Source organism: Cyrtonyx montezumae, unplaced genomic scaffold (assembly GCF_038088225.1).
Source record: "Cyrtonyx montezumae isolate F1298 unplaced genomic scaffold, pur_monq_1.0 scaffold_3, whole genome shotgun sequence".
Taxonomy (NCBI): domain Eukaryota; kingdom Metazoa; phylum Chordata; class Aves; order Galliformes; family Odontophoridae; genus Cyrtonyx; species Cyrtonyx montezumae.
In genome coordinates, this window is record NW_027072034.1 from 27081453 (window position 1) to 27101907 (window position 20455).

Below are 20455 nucleotides of genomic sequence, written 5' to 3' on the forward strand. Positions count from 1 at the left end.
GATCCTTTTTGGTCTGAGTGTTGATAATATGAAAAAAAAAGAAAAAAAAATCTTGTTTTCCCTTAGACTTGATGTTTAAATGTGCAAAATTACCTTTTGGTATGTAAGTTTTCCATGACAATTTATTAGACTTGTATATGGTTAACGTAAGCCAATTCTGAACCATAGTGGACTGGCATCATACAAGATGTAGCTTTGATACTTTAATAAAGTTTTAAGATTTTAAATATTTTAAATTTGTTCTGTAATATATATATATATGTTTTAAGCATACAGCATAATATCTGTGAAGCAAAATCTGTTGTCATCGCTGCCCCTATTCCTAAATGTACTTCTTCCTTCTTCTGCTAGCACACAGGGTCAGTGCAGAACTTTGAAAAGTGTTTGGGGTGTGGTATGACTCTGAGAGGAAAGAGTCAAAACCTGCTCCCTTCCTACAGTGGGATGGAACTGAACTTCAAGTTTCTTCACAAAAAAAAATGTGAACTGTGAAAAATCCCATCTGTACAGAGGGAGCTAATCAATGGGCTAGTCAGATATTCCTATTGGGAATTTTGTTGTTGGGTTAGTTTGCAGCTGGCTTCATGAGAAAACTTATGTTCTCAAAACAGACCTGCCTCTACACAAAGTTGAATTTTAAAAGAGCAGCATTTTCACACAAAAGCAGGAAGAAAAGGAGAATAATTCCTGATGGTTCTGCTAACAGAACAGGTGGGAAATAACAAAATGCGTTCAGACCACAACCATATTTATGCTTCAGTTTGTGGGATTTGCTGAAACTTCCTGCATTTGATAAACGGTATTTAAATGTGTGATAGATAATAAGCAGTATCGAGTTGATTCATATTTTACACTCTTGTTAAAGACATTTAATATTTATTTCTGCAAATGCAACAAACTGCAAGTAATATATATTTTTTATAATTCATGTGACAAGCAGCATCTTTGCAGACATAAGGGATTTGAATATTTTGTTTCCAGTAAATTGCCATGGAAATATGTAATTGTATCATTCATTTAGGCTCATGGTTTTATAGTACATGGGGTTATGTCAGGCTGGCAGCAAGTCACTAGTGGCATTGCACATGGCTCTGTTTTTGGGCAATGTTTTCATCAATGGTTTTGATGCAGGAAATGATGGTACACTAAGTAAGTTTGTGGATGATACTAAATTGGAAGGAGCTGTTGACTCCCTGAAGGGTAGAGATTCTGCAGAGATCTTGACAGCCAAGAAAGCTGGGCAATCACCAACTGTGTTAAGTTTGACAAGAGTGGGTGCTTAATTCTGCACCTGGCATGGGGCAACCTTGGATCTATGTACAGACTGGGGAATGAGAGACTGAAATCAGCCCCACAGAAAGGGATCTGGGGGTTCTGGCTAACGGCAAGTTGTATCTGAGCCAGCAACTTGCCCTGGCAGCCAAAAAGGTCAACCATACCCTGGGATGCATCAGACATGACACTGCCACTGGATGAAGGAAGGGTTTGTCCCACTGTGCTCTGCACTGTGCAGTTTCACCTCCAACACTGGGTGCAGATTTGGGTGGCACAGTATAGGGAAGGCATAAAGCTACTAGAGGGTGTCCTAAGGAGGGCTTATGAAGAAGGTGAAGGTTCTAGAGGGCAAGGTGTGTAAGGGGCAGCTGAAGTCCCTTGGTATGTTCATCCCAGAGCAGAGGAGGCTAAGAGGATGCTTCATGGCGTCTACAGCTCCTGTATGCTCTGTGGTGACAGTGGACCCAAGGGAACAGCAAGGAGCTGTGTCAGGAGAGGATCAGATTGGGTATTAGGAAAATGTCCTTCACCAGAGGTCAATGGGCACGACCCCAAGGGGCTGCAGTTCAAGGAGCAGTGTTCTCACATGTAGGGTTTGAATGTTGAGTGGTGCTGTGTGCCAGGAGCCAGGAGGTGGACTCAAAAGATTTTTGTTTTGTCTCTTCTGACTTTGGATATTCTATGATTTCCTTGTTAATGATGGACAGTTGACAGATACATAGATGCTTTGAAACACAATATTTATATCTTAAAATGAAAATGTGTATGTCATGTGCAGTCACACACATGGTTCTTCTGCCTCTCGAATTTCAATTTTCTCAAATTGCTCAGCATCTGAAGTAGTAATAACTTAATTGCAATTGTCCAATAATTGTTCCAAGTTTATACTATAGTATCTCTGTTTTATGTCTTACGTTGAATTATCTTGGACATTAACACCCGAAGTTCTGCTGTTCTAAAGATGAAACCAAGTAAAAATGCATTATTTTTATTATTTTTAATTATTTTACTAAATTTTTATGACTAATGGTCAGGGTAATGCTTTGGAAGAAGAAATTTGTGCAATGTGTGTTTTTCTTTGTTTTAAGCAGGTTTGATTATTTTTTATTTATTTATTTATTTTTGTTTCCTCCTTTCTTGTGCACTCATACTTGATCAAGGTGTATGCTGTTGAAGAATATTTTTTGCTTGCTCTTTTTGAAGACTATACTTTCTCCACAAAATTTTTATCAGTACAGAGAGGAAAGTTCACAGTTGTTTCATCTTTTGGCTCAGTCTTCGGGTTAGAACCATTAGTGAGATCTAAGGTTGTCCAGGAAGCAGTGAGAAAGAAGATGATGCAAACACAGGGAAGAGGGAAGCTAAATATTTGATGCAGAAAGGATTTCACAGAATTGTAGATTGCGTAGTTGTTAGAGGTGGTGGTGGGAAACAAACTAGATTTGGATTTGGAGGAAAGAAATTGGAGGGAAGATAATAAGGATTTAATTGTTTGTGATGGGGGAGACATGTAAGTGCATGAAAGGATCTGTCTCTGAAATGTCTGATAAATAAATGAAGTTAGGCGAAGATGGCAGCTTTGTGGAAAAGAGCCAACAGTTCTTGCAGTAAAGCAAGCCAAAAATAAGTCCATAATGAGTTGTGTCAAAGATGAAGGCTAGCAGCATACACAACTGTATTAACCAGCAGATTATGGGAAGGGTTTATTCTCTTTCCTTGGCACATTTCAGAGTATATCTGGGACACTGCAGTCAGTTTTGGCACATTATACCCCAAATACAAGAAAGATAGTGAGAAACTTGAAGGGAGTCCATTGAAAGGCAAGGAGATAGTTGGCATGGAGTACACATCTGCCCTGCAATTTGGGATTGAGGAATGTGGGTTTGCACAGCCTAGAGAAGAGGCAAAGGGTTCCATATAGCAACCTTACAATATCTATTAAGAGGTTCTCAAGAAAACAGTCATACCCTTTCATAGGTCTACAGTTGTAACAGAAGAGGCAATAGGCTCAAATCAAACCGGGAAGTTCAAACCTGACATAAGGAAAAAAAACATTACCATGGGGACAGTCAGACACTGAAGCAGATTGCCTTGAAAAGCTATGGAATCTTTGTTCCTAAAGATTTCCAAAACCTTAATGGGTAAAGCAACTGGAGCAAATTCTTCTGAGTTCAGCATTAATACTACTTTGAATGGATGCTGCAAGTGATACATTTGCCCTGAGTGATTCTGTGGTAAGACATCAGAAGACATGAGAGCAGAGGAAGGACTGAGACTTGAGGGAACAGATCAGAAAAGATTCTGCTAGTGTAAGAAGTGTTTTTTCCCTGGGTGCATATGAAACTTGGATTCCTCAGTGTGTGCTTCAGCAGTGTCAGCAAGCCTTTCTGTAATGCACAGCACAAGTTCCAATTAAGTACAGCAAGAGTGTAAATTGAATCAAAATGAGTGGCCAACTAATAATCTTCATTCACTCACTCAACAGGTTTCTTTGGCTTTTTTTCCTACACCCCACCTTCCTCCCCCCCCCCCCCCCCCCTCCCACACACACACACACACACACACACACACACATGCACAGTTTATTCAGTAGATAGGAGATACTTACTTCATCCCATGGAAAACAGGATATTGATGGAAAGTGTTTTAAGATGAGCCTCAGCCTAATTCTCAGAAATATTGGAAGGAAGTGGTAAATGAGGCAGAACATGACAGAAAAGAAATTATGATGGCCTATATAATAAGAACTGTATTCCCTTTCTGTCTATGAGATCTGAAAAGCCATGTTTACTTTTCACAGATGATGATGATGATGATGATGATTGTTGTGGTTATAATTATTATTTTATTCTGGAGTTATTTCAAGTCTGACTTAAAACTATTTATACCCAAACTTTTTTTTCATAAGCTTCTGTTCCCCAGGTCCTGTTTCTGATCCTGATGGGTATTAATCTCTCTGACAGCTGCAGGATCTCTCCATGTATAGATGAGGAATTATACTCACCTCCTAGATCTTTATATCCTGGGGAAGAGTCTTGATGAACTTGCTTGAAACAAGTGATTGCCACATCCAGTGGCAATACCCCATAACCCTTTCTGAATTCTAAGCTGTGCTCCTTCTAGACCTCACTTCCAATTTGGTAAAAATTCCTTTAGTATGAAACACTTTAAACGAAACCTGTGGGTTCCACAGACTGATGGTTTTGATGATGCTCTGCTTTGTCCAAAAATTTCCTAACTGCCCTTGTCTACACCACAGAGTTCCTTAAACCAGATTTTTCACAGGTGGTCACTGATTGAACGTTCCTCATTTCTGGGCTGACCAAGTGGTGCTCTTGTGATCTGGTTTGCAGAAGTGTTGAAATTCACAGCTGCAACTAAAATTAGCTGTGCTCTGAGTTTGTGGAGAGCTGTATGATTCTGCTTAGAAATACTAGAACAGCAAATATTCTGAAAGAGTCATGGGGGAAATAAATTCTTATCCAGAGGCAGAATTAGTTAAGAATTTGCAGTGAGCCAAAGAAGTATACTTTGTCAAAAGTGGGAGGAAAGATTCTTAAATCATCAGTTGGGTGCTGGACCCTATGTGCATTTAGTGTGATAGGGATCTTTATGGGAAAGCCAATGTGAGGCTACATGAAGTAACTTCTGTTATATATGCAAGGAAGTAGGACTGAGGTTATGAAGTCAATTTTGGCTCATCCTTACTGTAAGCATTTAAAGTTTACATCAGAAAATTTGGTGGCACTGAAGACAGAGGACCTTCAGGGACCTGCACCAATCTCATGCCATAAAAGATACATTGCACTCACCTCAGCCTTTGCAGAAACTACTGTATGTATGTACCTATGGAAGAGGTGGTGATTCCACCTGTGCTCAGTCAGTGTTTGTATCCCTACTAAGGGAAATAGAAAGCAACCACTTCATAGTTACTGACACCACTGGTGAGCAACCCTAGCACTTTTGAAGCAAGAAGAGTAAAGGGGAAGAACTGCCAGAGCACACAAGATAATGTCTAGTGGCAGGCTGCTGGCTCAGCTGGCTTTGTTTGTCCTCTGGATGAAAAAGGCACAAGAATGAGAGGTTTGCAAGTCTGTTTTACAATAATCACTCTACTGATTTGCAGCCTCTCCAGGCCACAAGCAAGAAAGAGATGGTAAGAGGAAGTGGAAGTGAGGGAAGTGAGTAGATAGAGTGGAGAGGCATGCCCAGTGCTGTTTGGGGTGGAAAGGGAGGAGAAAGGCAAGAGAACAAGAATTTTTCTTACAGTAGAAAACTAGATCATTTATCTGACCTCCCTTGTTAACTAGTTGTGGATAGCCTCACAGAAGCATGTTTTTAGCAATGCCAAGCTCGGGGAGATTCAATCCTCCGCTGAAGATGCACTCAGTCGCTCGCCCGCCAGAGGGCAGCGGTGCCCACGGCATGCGCCGTTCCCTTCACAGTCGGCTGAATCGCAGAATCACGGGCAGAAGAGGAGAGACAGAGCCTGTGGAGGTGACATAGCCCACCCCCACTCAAGTAGGGACATGCTGCCCGGGACCACGCCTAGATGGCTTTTGAAGCAAGTTTCTAAGTTGGAGCGAGAAGTTCAGAGTTGTCAACTAGATTTGATGGGGGAAGAGGATGGAGGTCCATAGGACAGATAAGGGCTTGGGGGTGTTGTTGTAGGAAGTTGCAGAGAAATTCCCTCTAGGAAGCAGTGAGGAACACTTCAGATTTCATTTCGAGTTTTGAGGGAGGTAAAGGTAGCGTGTGCCAGAAAGTCCAGCTGGGGTGCCTTTACACCAATGCACACAGCAAGGGAAATGAGCAGGAGGAATTGGAAACTACGATGTGCTTGGAAAATTATGATCTGGTTGCTATCACGTGGAAACGTGGTGGGATAAATCTCATGACTAGCACACTGCGATTGAGAGCTACAGGCTCTTCAGAAGGGATAGGCAGGGTAGGAGGGGAGAGGGAGTTGCCCTCCATGTTAGGAAGTAGATAGATTGTGAAGAGCTGTGTCTGAGAAACAACCATGACCAAGTTGAGAGCTTATGAGTTAAAATCAGGGATCGGTCCAGTAAAGGACATTTAGTGGTTGGGGTCTTCTACAGGCCACCTGATCAGGGGGAGCCTTTTATTGATGCCTTCTTGCTTCAGCTGCAAGAAGTGTTGTGCTCTCAATCTCTTGTTCTGATGGGGGATTTCAACCTCCCGGATATCCATTGAGATAGCAGCATGGTGGGTGGCAGACAATCCAGGAGATTCCTGGAGGCTGTTGAGGATAACTTCCTGGTCCAGGTACTAGATGGACCAACCCAAGGTGAAGCCTTACTGGACCTGGTGCTCGCTAAAAAGAGCACTATATAGATCAAGATTGCAGGAAACCCGGGCTGTAGTGACAATGCCTGGCTTGAGTTTGTGATCTGAAGGAATGTAGGCCTGAAAAAAATCAGAGTCAGGACTCTGAAATTCAGGAGAGCAAGTTCCAGCTGCTCAAGGAACTGCTGGGAAACTGTTCTTATGGGCGTAGGAGCAGAACAGAGCTGGTAGCTCTTTAAGGATGCCCTCCTGCAACTGTAAGATCTCTCCATTACACAGCAGAAGAAATCAAGTACAGGAGGCAGGCAACTGGCATGGCTGATCAAGGACCTGCAGCTTAAACTGAGGAAAAAGAGAGATAGCAACAGGAAATGGAAGGAAGGTCATGTAGCCTGGGGAAGCAAGGCACAGATGGAGCTGAACTTGGCAAAGGATGTGAGAAACAAGAAGGGGTTCTAAGGGTATGTAGGCAGGAAGAAACAGACCAAAGGAATGTTCCCTCTCTGATAAATGAGAATGGATAATTGGCCTCCTCAGACATGGAGAAAGCTCAGGTGCTCAATAAGTGCTTTGCTTCAGCCTTCACTGGTGCTCTCTGTGTCTGCCAGGACCCTGATAATCTAGGTGTGGGTGAGAGAGGCAGGTTATGTCCCACTGTAACAGTAGAACAAGTCCAAAACCTCCTTGTGAAGCTGAATGTAAATAAGTCCATGTGGTCAGATGATATGTAACCCAGGATTCTGAGAGAGATGGCTGATGTGGTTGCCAAGCCACTCTCCATCGTATTTGAAAAATCGTTCACTGTCAGGTGAAATCCCCAAGCCTGGAAAAAAAAGGAAACTTGACCCCATTTTTAAGAAAGGGAGAAAGGATGACATGGGAAACCACAGGCCGGTGAGCCTAACCTCTATGCCTGGGAAGATCATGGAGCACATCCTCTTGGTTACCATGTTAAGGCACATAAAAGACAAAGAGGTGATCTGAAACAGCCACCATGGCTTCACCAAGGACAGCTCTTGCCTGACCAATCTGGTGGCCTTCTATGATGGAGTGATGGCATCAGTGGACAGCAGAGGGGCAGCAAATTCGGTCATGAGTGGTGTCCCCCAAGAGTCAGTCTTGGGACTGATGTTCTTCAATGCCTTCATCAATGACATAGATTATGGAATCAAGTGAACCCTCAGCAAGTTGGCAGTCAACAAAAAGCTGAGTGGTGCAGTTGACACATTGGAGGAAAGAGAAGCCATCCAGAGGGGCCTGAACAGGCTGGAGAAGTGGGCCCATGTGCACCTAATGAGGTTCAACAAGGCCAAGTGCAAGGTGTTGCACTTGAGCTGGGGCAATCCCAGGTATTTATACAGACTCGGGGAAGAACTCCTGGAGAGCAGCTGTGCAGAGAAGGACTTGGGGGTCCTGATGGACAAGAATCTGGACAGGGAAGTTATTGTCCCCCTCTACTCAGCACTTGTGAGGCCTCATCTGGAGTACTGCATTCAGACCTAGGTCCTCCAGCACAGGAAAGACACAGAGCTCTTGGGTCCAGAGGACAGCCATGAAGATAGTAAGAGGGCTGGAGCACCTCTCCTTTGAGGAAAGGTTGAGGGAAGTGAGCTTGTTTAGCTTGGAGAAGAGATGGCTCTGGGGAGACCTCATTTTGTCCTTCCAGTACTTGAATTGAGCATATAAACAGGAGTAGGAAAGACTGTTTACTTGGGTTTATAGTGATAGGACACGGGGCAATGGTTTTAAACTAAGTCAGGGAAGATTTAGTTTAGATATTAGTAGGAAGTTTTTTACTCTGAGGATGGTGATGCACTAGAACAGGTTGCCCAGAGGTTGTGGATGCATCCTTGGAGACATTCAAAGCAGGGCTGGATGTGGCTCTGGGCAGCCTAATCCAGTGGTTGGCAACACTGCCCATGGCAAGGGGGTTGAAATTAGATGATCTTTGAGATATTTTTCAACTTGGGACATACTATGATTCCACGATTCTATTATTCTGTGATTCTATGATTGAGTAATGTTTTGGACTTTTGCATCAAAGATGTCTGTCTCTGTAGTTCTTATTTATGACAGTCTTGGATCTAGATCTTGGATCAAGAGAAACATGCCATCTCAGGAGCTTTATCCTAGATAAGCAGGACATCTAGAACTTAAAGCAGAGCTTCAAAACTGAGCAAAATACTTCAATCAGACACAAGTATTAAATAATCAGCTTTTGAGACATCAATATTAGCTGCAAATTTCTTATGTAGTGCTGTGTTAAAACATAAACATAGTAAATCTGATCCTTTCATACAGCTTTCAAGTTCACAGCTTCTAGATTGAATGTGCTGTTTTAGTCTCCACCAATATTTCCATCTCTCATCAGCTCAGGTTTCTCAGGGCCCCATGTAGCCCAGTCTTGAACACTTCCAGGGATGGGGCATACCCAGTTTCTCTGGTCAGCCTGTGTTGTGCCTCACCACCCTCTGAGTAAAGAACTTCTTCCAAGATAAATTAATGAAAACAAACAAAAAAAAAAAAGCTGAAGTTACATGAAGATACAGATAATATGAAGAAGAAATTGAATAAGGGTACACAAGATTGATTCAAGTAAGATTTTGTTTTTTGCTTGCATTAATTATACAACTGTTTATAGGTCTGATTCTTAAAGTTTACATCTAAACGAACACACACAACAACAAGTACTGAAGAAGCATGATTTGGATATTAAATTAATGAAGGCTATCCATAAGTACATTTATTGTGAAATGGACTAAGCGTGGATCTGCTCATGGATCTCTTCCAGATTGTTCACACTTTTTGTGCAAGGCTATTCTAAGTATCTACACAAGCACAGATCAGGAAACCCAGAGTGCTAAGGCTGGATCCTGGCAGCCTGGAAGAACCTCACAGCTGGCAGCCTATCCTTCCCTTGTGCTATGCCTGCTGCTCATCACTAACACATCACTTACCTGATTTTATGCTCTTCCTTTTTTTTTTTTCATCTTGCTGAGGTAGTCTTCTGTCAGCCATGTGAACATGAATTGACTTGGCTTGTAAAATCAGATGGGAGAGAGAGATTTTTCTATGGATTATTTAATATTCTAAGCTTGGTGCTTAATATAAATGGTGTGCCTTTGTGTTCTTTGTGGTCAGTGATATTTAAAAATCAGATAGCTTCTTCTGCATCTTGATAAAGACAATTTTATTTTCTATTCTAGATCATGTTGTATGTGACAAGAGGCTATGAACTTTCTCTGCCTTTGTTTCAGGCTGCAGGAATGTAAGTGATCTTTAAATTTTAAATCTTTAAATTTATCTTTAAATCTTTAATTCATGCACAGCTTTGTAAGGCTAATGTTTTATTAAAGACTGATGCTGCATTCTGCCATCATATCTTACTGTGATTTTTACGGTTTATTCATCCCAAGGTATTCTAAATTATCTGCCATCTCTGATTTTTATGTGACAGACCACTCTAGGAAGAATATATTGCAGGAGATGTTATAATGTTCAGTTCTACAGACAGTTAACTGCAATTAAAGCATATACATTCCTTCTCTAAAGTGTCATCTGAAATTTGAGAACAAACTCACCAGGTCCACTGTGGTGTTAGTAAGCAGGTATTCTTTATTTATGATGTTGGATGTAGGAGGGGATATCTCCTCCCTAACCATGCGTACCTTGAACAAAAGACCTTCAGCCTATGTATACTACTTGTTTTCCATATGCAAAATTTTCCCCACACAGTACATACCTATTCAGTGCTCCCCCCAGAATTATTAACATAGGCTCCCACCTCCTTGCACATGATCAGTGATTTTGGGTGGGGATCTCAGGACCCTCAAGGATGAAGTAAGCACTCCTCCTCATGACTTCAGATTGCCCTCCTCTTGTTTTTTCCAGGTTGACAGTTTTAGAGTGATATTCTGGAGAGTGCACCCACACTCATCTAGATAACAACTGGGCTTCTTAAGTAGGTAAAGGATGTTCTGCTTAGCATCAGCTAGTTTTGTGAAAGCAAGTGTTGTTCAATTAAGGATATCAAAAGCATGTTTCCAAAAAAACAATTTAGCTTTTGAGTATTGTTTTCCTCAAAATAACAACATTAAAAAAATATTTGGATGTAAAACTATTCAATTCATATTCTTTTACAGAAGTCAGAAACAAAGCAGTGCATTGATTTATCAAAGCCTTATAATTAACTAGTCATCAATCAACTATGTTTTCAGGATCAATTTCAACAAACAAACCACAATATCCAACACTTGAAAAATGTAGATAATGCTTTCACATTTCTAAGTGCCTTTCATTTATAACATGCTGAACAGAACTCACCCCACACACACTTCCATTAGCAGTCCCTCCCATGCATAGCCCTCCTGTGGAGCAGCTGAGTGCCCCTGCCTTGTATCTGTCCCCATGCCTCTTCTGCACCTATGGGCCCATGCACTGGTGAGGAGGGCACACATCTCCCCGTGTCTTGGTGAGATGGCTGACAGCAGCCCCATCTACCTTTGTACCTTCTCCCCATTTCCCACTCTCAGTACAAATTTCCATCTCTGTTCTATATTTGTTTGCAGGCTGATTGTTGCTGTGCCAAAAATCTCTTTGTTATTTGCTAGTTCCTTTTTAATTTGACCGATGATTATTTTCCTTTTCAGCACAATTGGATGTGATGTGGTCTTTTATCACCTTCCATTCCTTGCATCAATCTCCCTGTATTGTATCAGTTGTTGTAATCCAGGTTGCTTTGTAAGGGGGTACCATGCAAGCACTCTCTACTACTCATAGTTTACATATGAAAATTAGTTTATTAGAGTCTCTCTGTTCCTTTTAAATTGGACTAGGCATGCTCATCTTTCTTTCTACTTGGCTGCTTTTCTTTTCTCTCTTTTGGGACAAATCTCAATCATGTCAGACTTGCTCAAATACTTATGGTATTGCTTTACCTTGACTTTGCAGACAAACAGAGCCCCATTTTAGCAAAAAAAAAAAAAAAATATATATAGTTGCTCTGTGTTATTGTGATTATCCCCAGCAGAAGCAGTGGTGAGTTCTGGCTCCGTACCTCTCTACTTGCACCTGCCATTGAAGTTAGCACTGTCACCCTCACCCATCAAATTAAGGCTCCAGCTCTGTCCCACTCAGTGAAGCTTTCTTCCATTTTTCTAAACCCACAAAAATCTCAATTCAACTACTCACCCACTCATTTGCAAAACACTTTCCTAGGGGCAGGCTGAGATCAAGGACTCCACACAGACAGGGAATTTTTTAATGCTATCTCAACTCTCTGTGATAGTATCACCCCTTCCACCCCCTCAAAAAAAAATGAAACCACTAAGTGTTTTTTGAATTCCTGGGTAGAGGTCCACGGAGTGTCACGAAAGCTGAACATCAGAATGAGTTATAGAATGTCACCAAAAGCATGAATCAAATTAAATACAAATAATTTCAGTCAAGGTGCATCCACCTTAACTCCATGTAACTATTTAGGCAGACAAGTAATAGCAGTCTGTATTCTTTCAGCTCTCCATGGTTAAAGCTCCCTCATGTACATACCACACCACAGCTAAATGGCTGTCTCAGTACTTATCTCAAGTGTAAATCTGTTTGACATTCATAAACTTATCACCCCTCCTTATGACAGCTCTGAGCATAGCACATTTTCATTCCCAAACATGGCCACAAGAGGAGGAAGTGGTGGCCTGACCTTATTATACACAATAGCTTAGTGGTTACTGCACTTGGTGAAGAAATAAGACACAGAAAGCTCAGTGTTCTCATTAGCCTGGGAGGGGAAGCAAACATCCCTCAGGTCTCCTCTCTAACACTGCATGCATTGACAGAAGGAGCAAGGCCAACTCTCACAGCTGAAAGCAGGATGTGAGCATCAGATCCCCTCTGAGTCTTCTTTTCTCAAAGCTAAACAGACCCAGGTCTCTCAGCCTTTCCTCATAAGAGAGGTGCTTCAGGCCCTTCAACATCTTCATGGCCCTATGCTGGACTCTTCCGAGGAGATCCCTGTCTTTTTTTGTACTGGGGAGACCAAAACTGGACACAGTACTCCAGAAACATGCTGCCAAAATTGATACATATCAAGGAATGCTTTGTAAAGACAAAACAGCAGGGGGACATTCAGTGTGTAACTCAAGGGGATTTGATGCTCGGAGAGAATAGTCAGTAGTTTTAGGTGTATGTGTGCATATGTATACATATAGGGAAAAAAAAGTGTAATTGCTGTGCTGCTGTGGGCTTGGTTCCTGTCTGCCAACGCACACAGACAACCTTATAAGACTCTTGGGTTACCAGGAGAGTTACAAATATAGGGGGAAAATGATACAAGTAACCATTTAATTGCTTTCAGAAAGGCCTTGCAAGAGATAAATAAAAAAGTGGCCTTAAATAAATCTCTGAGTTCTGATTCCCCAGCATATCCGTTCCAACCAGGATACTGGGTGTATGTCAAATCCTGGACTTCTGAAGCACTGCAAGAAAAATTGTAGATTCTTCTTCTGTGGAGATATTCAAGCTCCGTTTGGATGCCTACCCATGCCACCTATTGTAGTGTACCTGCTTTAGCAGGGCAGTTAGACTTGGTGATCTCCTGAGGTTCCTTCCAAACCTTGTGATTCTGTGATTCTATGAAGTGGAAAGGAACCATGCAAGTTCTATTGAGCCCCTACACTGCAACAAAATTAGAAGGAAAAGGACCCTGGATTCCTCATTCTTGGATTAAGAAGGCACCTTTGATGCGGAAAGCTGAAGAGACCACCTCATAGGTTCATAGGTTCATAGGTTCATAAGGTTGGAAAGGACCTACAAGATCATCTAGTCCAACCATCCTCCTATCACTATCCCTACCCAGCTACTAAATCAAATCCCTTAGCACCTCATCTAAACGCTTCTTGAACAGCACTAGGGATGGTGCCTCAACCACCTCCCTAGGCAGGCCATTCCAGTGCCTGACCACTCTTTCAGAGAAAAAATGTTTCCTCAGGTCTAATCTAAATCTTCCCCGGCACAACTTGTGGCCATTCCCTCTCGTCCTGTCGTTATTTATCAGGGAGAAGAGGCCCACCCCCTCCTCACCACAACCCCCCTTCAGGAAGTGGTAGAGTGCAATAAGGTCTCCTCTGAGCCTCCTCTTCTCCAGACTGAACAATCCCAGCTCCCTCAGCCGCTCCTCATAAGACTTGTGCTCCAGACCCCTCACCAGTTTTGTTGCCCTTCTCTGAACACGCTCCAGGGCCTCAATGTCCTTCTTGTAGTGAGGGGCCCAAAACTGAACACAGTACTCGAGGTGCGGCCGCACCAGAGCTGAGTACAGGGGAATTATCACCTCCCTGCTCCTGCTGGCTACTCTATTTCTAATACAGGCCAGGATGCCGTTGGCCTTCTTGGCCACCTGGGCACACTGCTGGCTCATGCTAAACCAACACCCCCAGGTCTTTTTCCTCTCTACATTCTTCAAGCCATTCTGCCCCAAGCCTATAGCATTGCATGGGGTTATTGTGGCCAAAGTGCAGGACCCAGCACTTGGTCTTATTGAACCTCATCCCATTGAGCTCAGCCCAGCTGTTCAGCCTATCCAAATCCCTCTGAAGGGCCTCCCTACCTCGCCGTTGAAAGTTAAGATAACTAAGCAAACATAACATATAAAGTAACTTTGCTGGTTACCCCCATACTTCCAGCACTAAAAAGAAAGAATGGCTTCATCCAGATCCTTTTAACCTATAGAGAAACCTGCTTGAGCTGTGGACTGGGACCTGGCAGCTCTCCAGATGCTATCCCAGGGCAACAGGCACTAGGGTTCAAGGACTGCTGGGCGGACAGACTGGCATACACCTTCTACTTTTTTGTTTTTTTGTTTTTTATGTGTTGAGCTGTGCTTTAGGCTGGCCTTAGCACAGAGCAAAAGCAACAATTTGCTGTTCAAAATCCAAGGCTGAAATTCCTGAAACAGCCTTTAGAGGACAGTGAAGAATTGCAAATGAAACGTTTTCAGGTCTGCTCTCAGTCTGGGATCTGTAGGGTTCTTCTGCTCTTGTTTTTTCTTTTTAGATGGATTATGAGTTTGGATTTAAAATGTAGCCTAGGTGTGACTACTGTATTAATATGTGCTGGTTTATGTGTTATAGCTTTCTAAGTCAATGTTATTTTTGTTAATTTTACTGTAGTGTTTTCTACTGTTACAAATTCCAGTATGTGGCATCCCATATGTCTTTCCAGGTTGTATTAACTAGAAAATTATAGACTGCTGGAGAGGATTTTCACCAAGTCATCCCTCCGTAGTGATGGGCTGGGAATGAGTCAGCCCTCCACAAACATTTTTCATTCCCAGGTGTATTTTGAATACACTTCTGGCTCAATGCTTCTAGTTTCAAATGTAAAATTCATGAGAAATTTAACCAGATGATGGTGAGCTTAAGATTTGCTGATGTGGACATAAGCTAGTCTGCACAAAGCCAGTTTTGTTTGAGTCCAGATTCAGATAAAATCAATGATGAGTTCTCATACCAGATTGGGTTGACTGTTCACTTTTCCAGTGGAGACAAGATTGACAAGATTATTCATCCATAGAGGAAGAGTATAAACTTCTTCCACATCATCTTCCCCTAGCATAAAACAGAAACAGACTGAAAAATCAGTGCAAAGAATGAACCACTCATGTACCAAAAACGTAAGTTCCACAGTTTGTTTTGGGTTTCAGACAACCTGCAAAATATGTACATACAGATGAACAGTGATTAAAAGGATAGGATGATCCATCAGGTATGAATTTGGTGATTCGTTTATTGCTTATCAGTAGCTACCCAAGAAGAAAGACAGAGTGTTTTTTTTTAAGGTTTAGGGCACTGCTCCTTTTTTAATTTTCCACACTCACATCAGCTTTTTTAGGGCCATAGTAGGCATACTGTCCATTAAATACTGGGGAATCCCCTTTCTGATTCTCTCAGCCCACAGAAGTTTTTTCTTTGCCCCCAGGGTTCTTGTGGGGAGATCTATTTTACCACATTCCCAAACTTCCTACGGTCATTTTTGATTTTGTAGTTTCCCCTATGATTCCCATCCTCCTAGCATAACTTATTACTTAGGCTTTCTGTCTCCATGTTATGGGTCCTCCTCCTCATGCCCATCTCTTTCCTTGTAGGGCTAATATGTCCCACGAATGGTTTTGTAGTTGTACTAGATATAGTATCAAGAAATCAGGTAGGCCCCAAATCCAGTGAGTCATTCTATTGGGCTTAGTAATTACTAGCATCTGGGAAGGCTGTTGAGGGACTAATCACCTATCATGTATTAGTGGAAGACAAGTATCCTTTTGCTAACCTTCGATCAAACACTTTATAGTCAGAGTCTCAGTATTTTCAAGATTCTCCTTTCCAGTAGATCCTAAATCCCTGCCCAATAAGCAGCCCAATGAGTTAACAACCATGGCCGAGCTTGTAATTCCCAGTTCACTATGTGGAACAGAATTACAGTCTGTCTGGTCAGAAGAACCTTGTCCTCCTTCCTCTAATTCAGACTCTAAAATATTCTGTCAGGTCAGTGCATTGGACAGAGTCACATGGAGTCACTGAGTAGTATTACACTGAACAGTTGATTGGCTCTGCAGGGATTTTTTTGTTATTGTTCTTGCAATGATTTTACCATTTCATCATTTGTTTGTTTAATCTGGTGCATCACCTTCTCCTTCCTTTTTCCCTTCTTTTTCCTTCCTTAGTTGTTCTTTTGCAAGTATTGTAATTCTATCCACTATAGTATTCAGATCGAGCCAAATAATATGGGCTCATGCCATTCCTGGTGAGTTGGGATATGCCTTTCATATGGTTTAAATCAGCAGATAGCTGAACACCATGGAGTCTTTTGCTCACTAGACCCCTACGTGCCTCTATTTATTGGCCCCAATTCCAGGACTTCTGGAATCTTCTCTTGCTTCAGCTGCAGGGCTGGCTGAGTGACATCAAGCCCCTTCCCTTGATTTGGTTGCACAGGAAAGTGTCCAAGCAGGTTTTGAGTATCTCCGGAGAAGGAGACTCCACAGCTTTTCTTCATCAGTTCCAGTGCTCTGTCATCTTCAAAGGAATGAAGTTCTCTCTCATGCTTTGATGGAATTTCCTGTGCTCCAATTTGTTCCCATTGCCCCTTGCTCTATTGTTCCTCACCATCAAAAAGAGTCTGCCCACATTGACTTGACTCCTGCACTTTAGATATTTACAGTTATAAGATCCCCACCCAGCCTTGTCTTCTCCAGACTGAAGAGTCCCTGGTCTCTCAGCCTTTCTTTGTATGGGAGAGGCTCCAAGCCACCATGGCCCTCCACTGGACTCTGTCTAGAAGATTCCTGTCTTTTTTTGCTCAAGAGCCTAGAGGTAGACACAATTTTCTGAAGCAATCAAGACATTTAATTTATAGGATTAGTAAGCAGCTTTCCTGCTTAACAATGGGAGGAACCTGCCTTCCCTCAGCCTACACTTTCTGTCCAGAAGTATAGCTTATTCCTCACCTGTGTTACAGGATGAGTGGATGTCCTCTGTCCTGACAAGTAGACTTCTCTGTCTTCTCCACTCCTGTGAAATAAAATATATAAATGTTTTTTTTTGTTGTTCTTTTCATTTCCACTTAAAGGACCTGCCAGTGCAGCCTCATGGGAACATTTTCAGGCAGCATTTCATCCAGGAGAAAGTCTGGTCTGTGAGGCAAGTGATACAGAAAGTGTGGAAATCTGAAGGATTCAGAGGAATGTAGTTTAGAGGACTGTAAAGTCATGTTGCCTCTGGAAATCTGAGTAGAGCTACAGACCTCTTACAAATGTTCTCAATGGCCAATGGCTCACTCGCTATCCATTGTAGGCAATTTCTGTGTATTGTTACTGCCACATCAGCTCTGTCAGTTTTTTAAAACTCAGGGTTCAGCTATAGGAATGTGTAAATAATTTTATGGTCCTTGCTGTTGTTACTGTTGCACAAGTGTTTCAGGAGGTATTTATTCTTATACGTGCAATGCAGCTACCTGTGTGTTGGCCTTTTCAAATACGTAGACAGGAATCAGTGTAACTACCAATAACTTGCTTAGCTGTAGCCACATTTCAGTATTTTGGAGAGGAAAAGAGACATTTGCTAGATCCATTTCTTACTGCTGTGTAAGATGTTGTTAATATGCATCCAGACCTACCATCAGCAAGTACCCAAGCCTAATTGGAAAAAATATTTTTATTAGCATAATTACAAAATATAACCAGGCTTTTAGCACTTGGAGAACCAAGCCACAATCACACAAGCTAAAATGAGAGATGTGAAAGGCTCATGATCCAAAATGTCCAATACTAAAATGATCAAAAAAGACCGCAAATTCTGCTCTACTGCAGAACAGTTGCAAGGCAGGGACTGTAGTTCTTGTTTTTGTTTCTGACCAACAGCAGTGGATAACAGGTACTTGTGAAAGCTGTTCATGGATTTAATAGTATTTCAAAAGCTTCTTTCTGATGCTGAGTTTGTATCGGATGTCCCATAGCTTATCACTGGCAAGCTTCACTTTATTCCTTTTCCCATTTGAGTGTACTTTAAAGTTCTACCAGTCAGCCCTGCTAACTCCTGCTCAATAATCTTTTTTCTCCTCTGAGAAAGGTGCACCCCACCTGTCTCCAGCAGGCCTGGTGTTGTGTAGAATATTTCATGATCAAGGAACCCAAAATTTTGCCTGTGACAGCATTCTCTGACCCACATCCTGATCAGCTGGGCCTACCTGTTCATTTCGGTATTGCTCCCTGCAACTGGAGGATAGACGAAAAACAGTACCTATTCATTAACCAATTGCCCCAAGGCCCTGAAGTCTGTTTAGGTTTCTCCTGGACTTCTTTTTGCTGCTTCATGGCCACTGACATGAAAAAACAACAATGGATAATAACCAAAGGCCCACACCAAGCTAGTGTGTTTTCTGGTAATGTCGCTTACTTGGACTCCAGGGGGACAGCAGACTTCTTTGTGAGTCAGGTCTGGTCAGCATACTGAGTCCTCTGTTTCTCATTTTCAACAGTGACCACAACCCTTCTTTACTTGATGGAAGTTGGTCGTGATAGGGACAAGCTGACTAGCCCTAGGTCATCTTCCAGTCTCTTTGGTCCCTTCCTTCTGCATGGTGGCTAGAGGGTAGGGGATTCTTTGTGTCTTGTACTGTGTTTGGCTGATGCATTCCACCAGATTATCTCTTTCTCTGACTCTCTGATACTCCTCAGCCTGCCCACCTCCTCATGAAGCTCTCAGAAGTCTGAGAAGTTCTTCTACCAGGGCACACCTCCCACAGATGTCCTTACTCCCCAGGCAACACAAACCAGAGACTGCCACAAAGGCTCTTAGACTTCATTTTTCATAGGACTTTATGATTTGCAGTCCTTGTGTTTCTCTTGCCATCTCCAGATGGAAGGAGGGAATCATGCAATTCTATGTATTAGAAGGGGAGATTCTGCGTTACTGATAATTTCAGTGTTTGACATTTCTGTGTGATTTGTCTCAACACTGACAGGACACTTTCTTTTTCACTTTGCCAGTGTCTCTGAATGACTGAAAATCCTAGAACTGCAAGATTTTCTTGATTTCTGAAGCAACAAATGGAACTTCCAAGTTACTGCAAACTGTTACACTGTGGAGATTCTCTTTAGATTGTCTCTAGAACTGCTTTTATGGCTATGGCAGTTATGACTCTTCTAATAATCTGTTTTAGTGAGACACAGCCAAACTCCCTCTTATCCTTAAAACCTATGCAAGTAGTTACAGAGAACGTCAAGGAGAAGGATGGTCTTTGCTGTCTTCATAAATACCTTGTTCCTATCTCAAGTGCTAAAAGCTTTCCTAATAAACACTGAGGAACAGTGCCTTTAATAAGCACTGATTTAGAGTGCTACAATTCCAACACTGAAGAAAGACTTGCCAAGCTTTTCTAATGATTAAAATTTGTTGTTACATTTAATGTTTTCATCTCTACACATTCAGTCCTGGCTCTGGAGTATAGGTCTGGGCTCTAAGCCACTTCCCAAAAGGAAACCTTAACTGTATCTATAACCAGCCTAAAGGTATATGTTTCTATGCCAGTATCAACCTAAAGGACGAGTTTCTCTCCTTCCATCCTCTTATTCATCCAGGTTCACACAAAGCCACTCAACAATGATGTGATAGTCCATCCAAGCGCTGTTTCATCCCTACCAATTACATCAGCAAACACTGTGCCAGGAGAGTGTGCAAAACTCTCCTTTCCCTGCAGGCTCTTCCCCTCGGGCTCTCACCACTCCCCCAGAGGATGATCTTGTATTTAGTTTGCATTAATTCTCCTAAGCACTCTTTTCAATCTGCTGAAATTACCAGATATCTGCTGTGAAAAGAAGCACCCTCCCCTCAATGCATTTAATCAGACTTCTTTCCCTGGAGCCTCCGTATTCCTGTACCTTGGGACTTCAGGAGTAACAACTTTGCATTCATCTCAGCTAGTTCTCACAGAATTTTGGAAGCACTAGCCACTACCCTGAGCCTCAAGAGGCTCAGCCTGTCTCATCCCTTCTCATCAGCCTTTACTTCTGATTACTATTGGTATGAATTTGACCATAAGGTCATTTTCAGACCTAGTTTTGAATGATCAAGGACCTGCAGCTTAAACTAAGGGAAAAGAGAGAGATGCACAGGAATTGGAAGCAGGGTTGTGTAGCCTGGGAAGAATATAGGGGCGACGTCTGCATGTGAAGAAATAAGATCAAGAAAGCCAAGGGACAGATGGAACTGAACTTGGCAAAGGATGTGAAAAATATTAAGAAGGGGTTCTACAGGTATATAGGCAGGAGGAGACAGGCCAAGGAGAGTGTTCCCTCTCTGATAAATGAGAACAGAGGACTGGC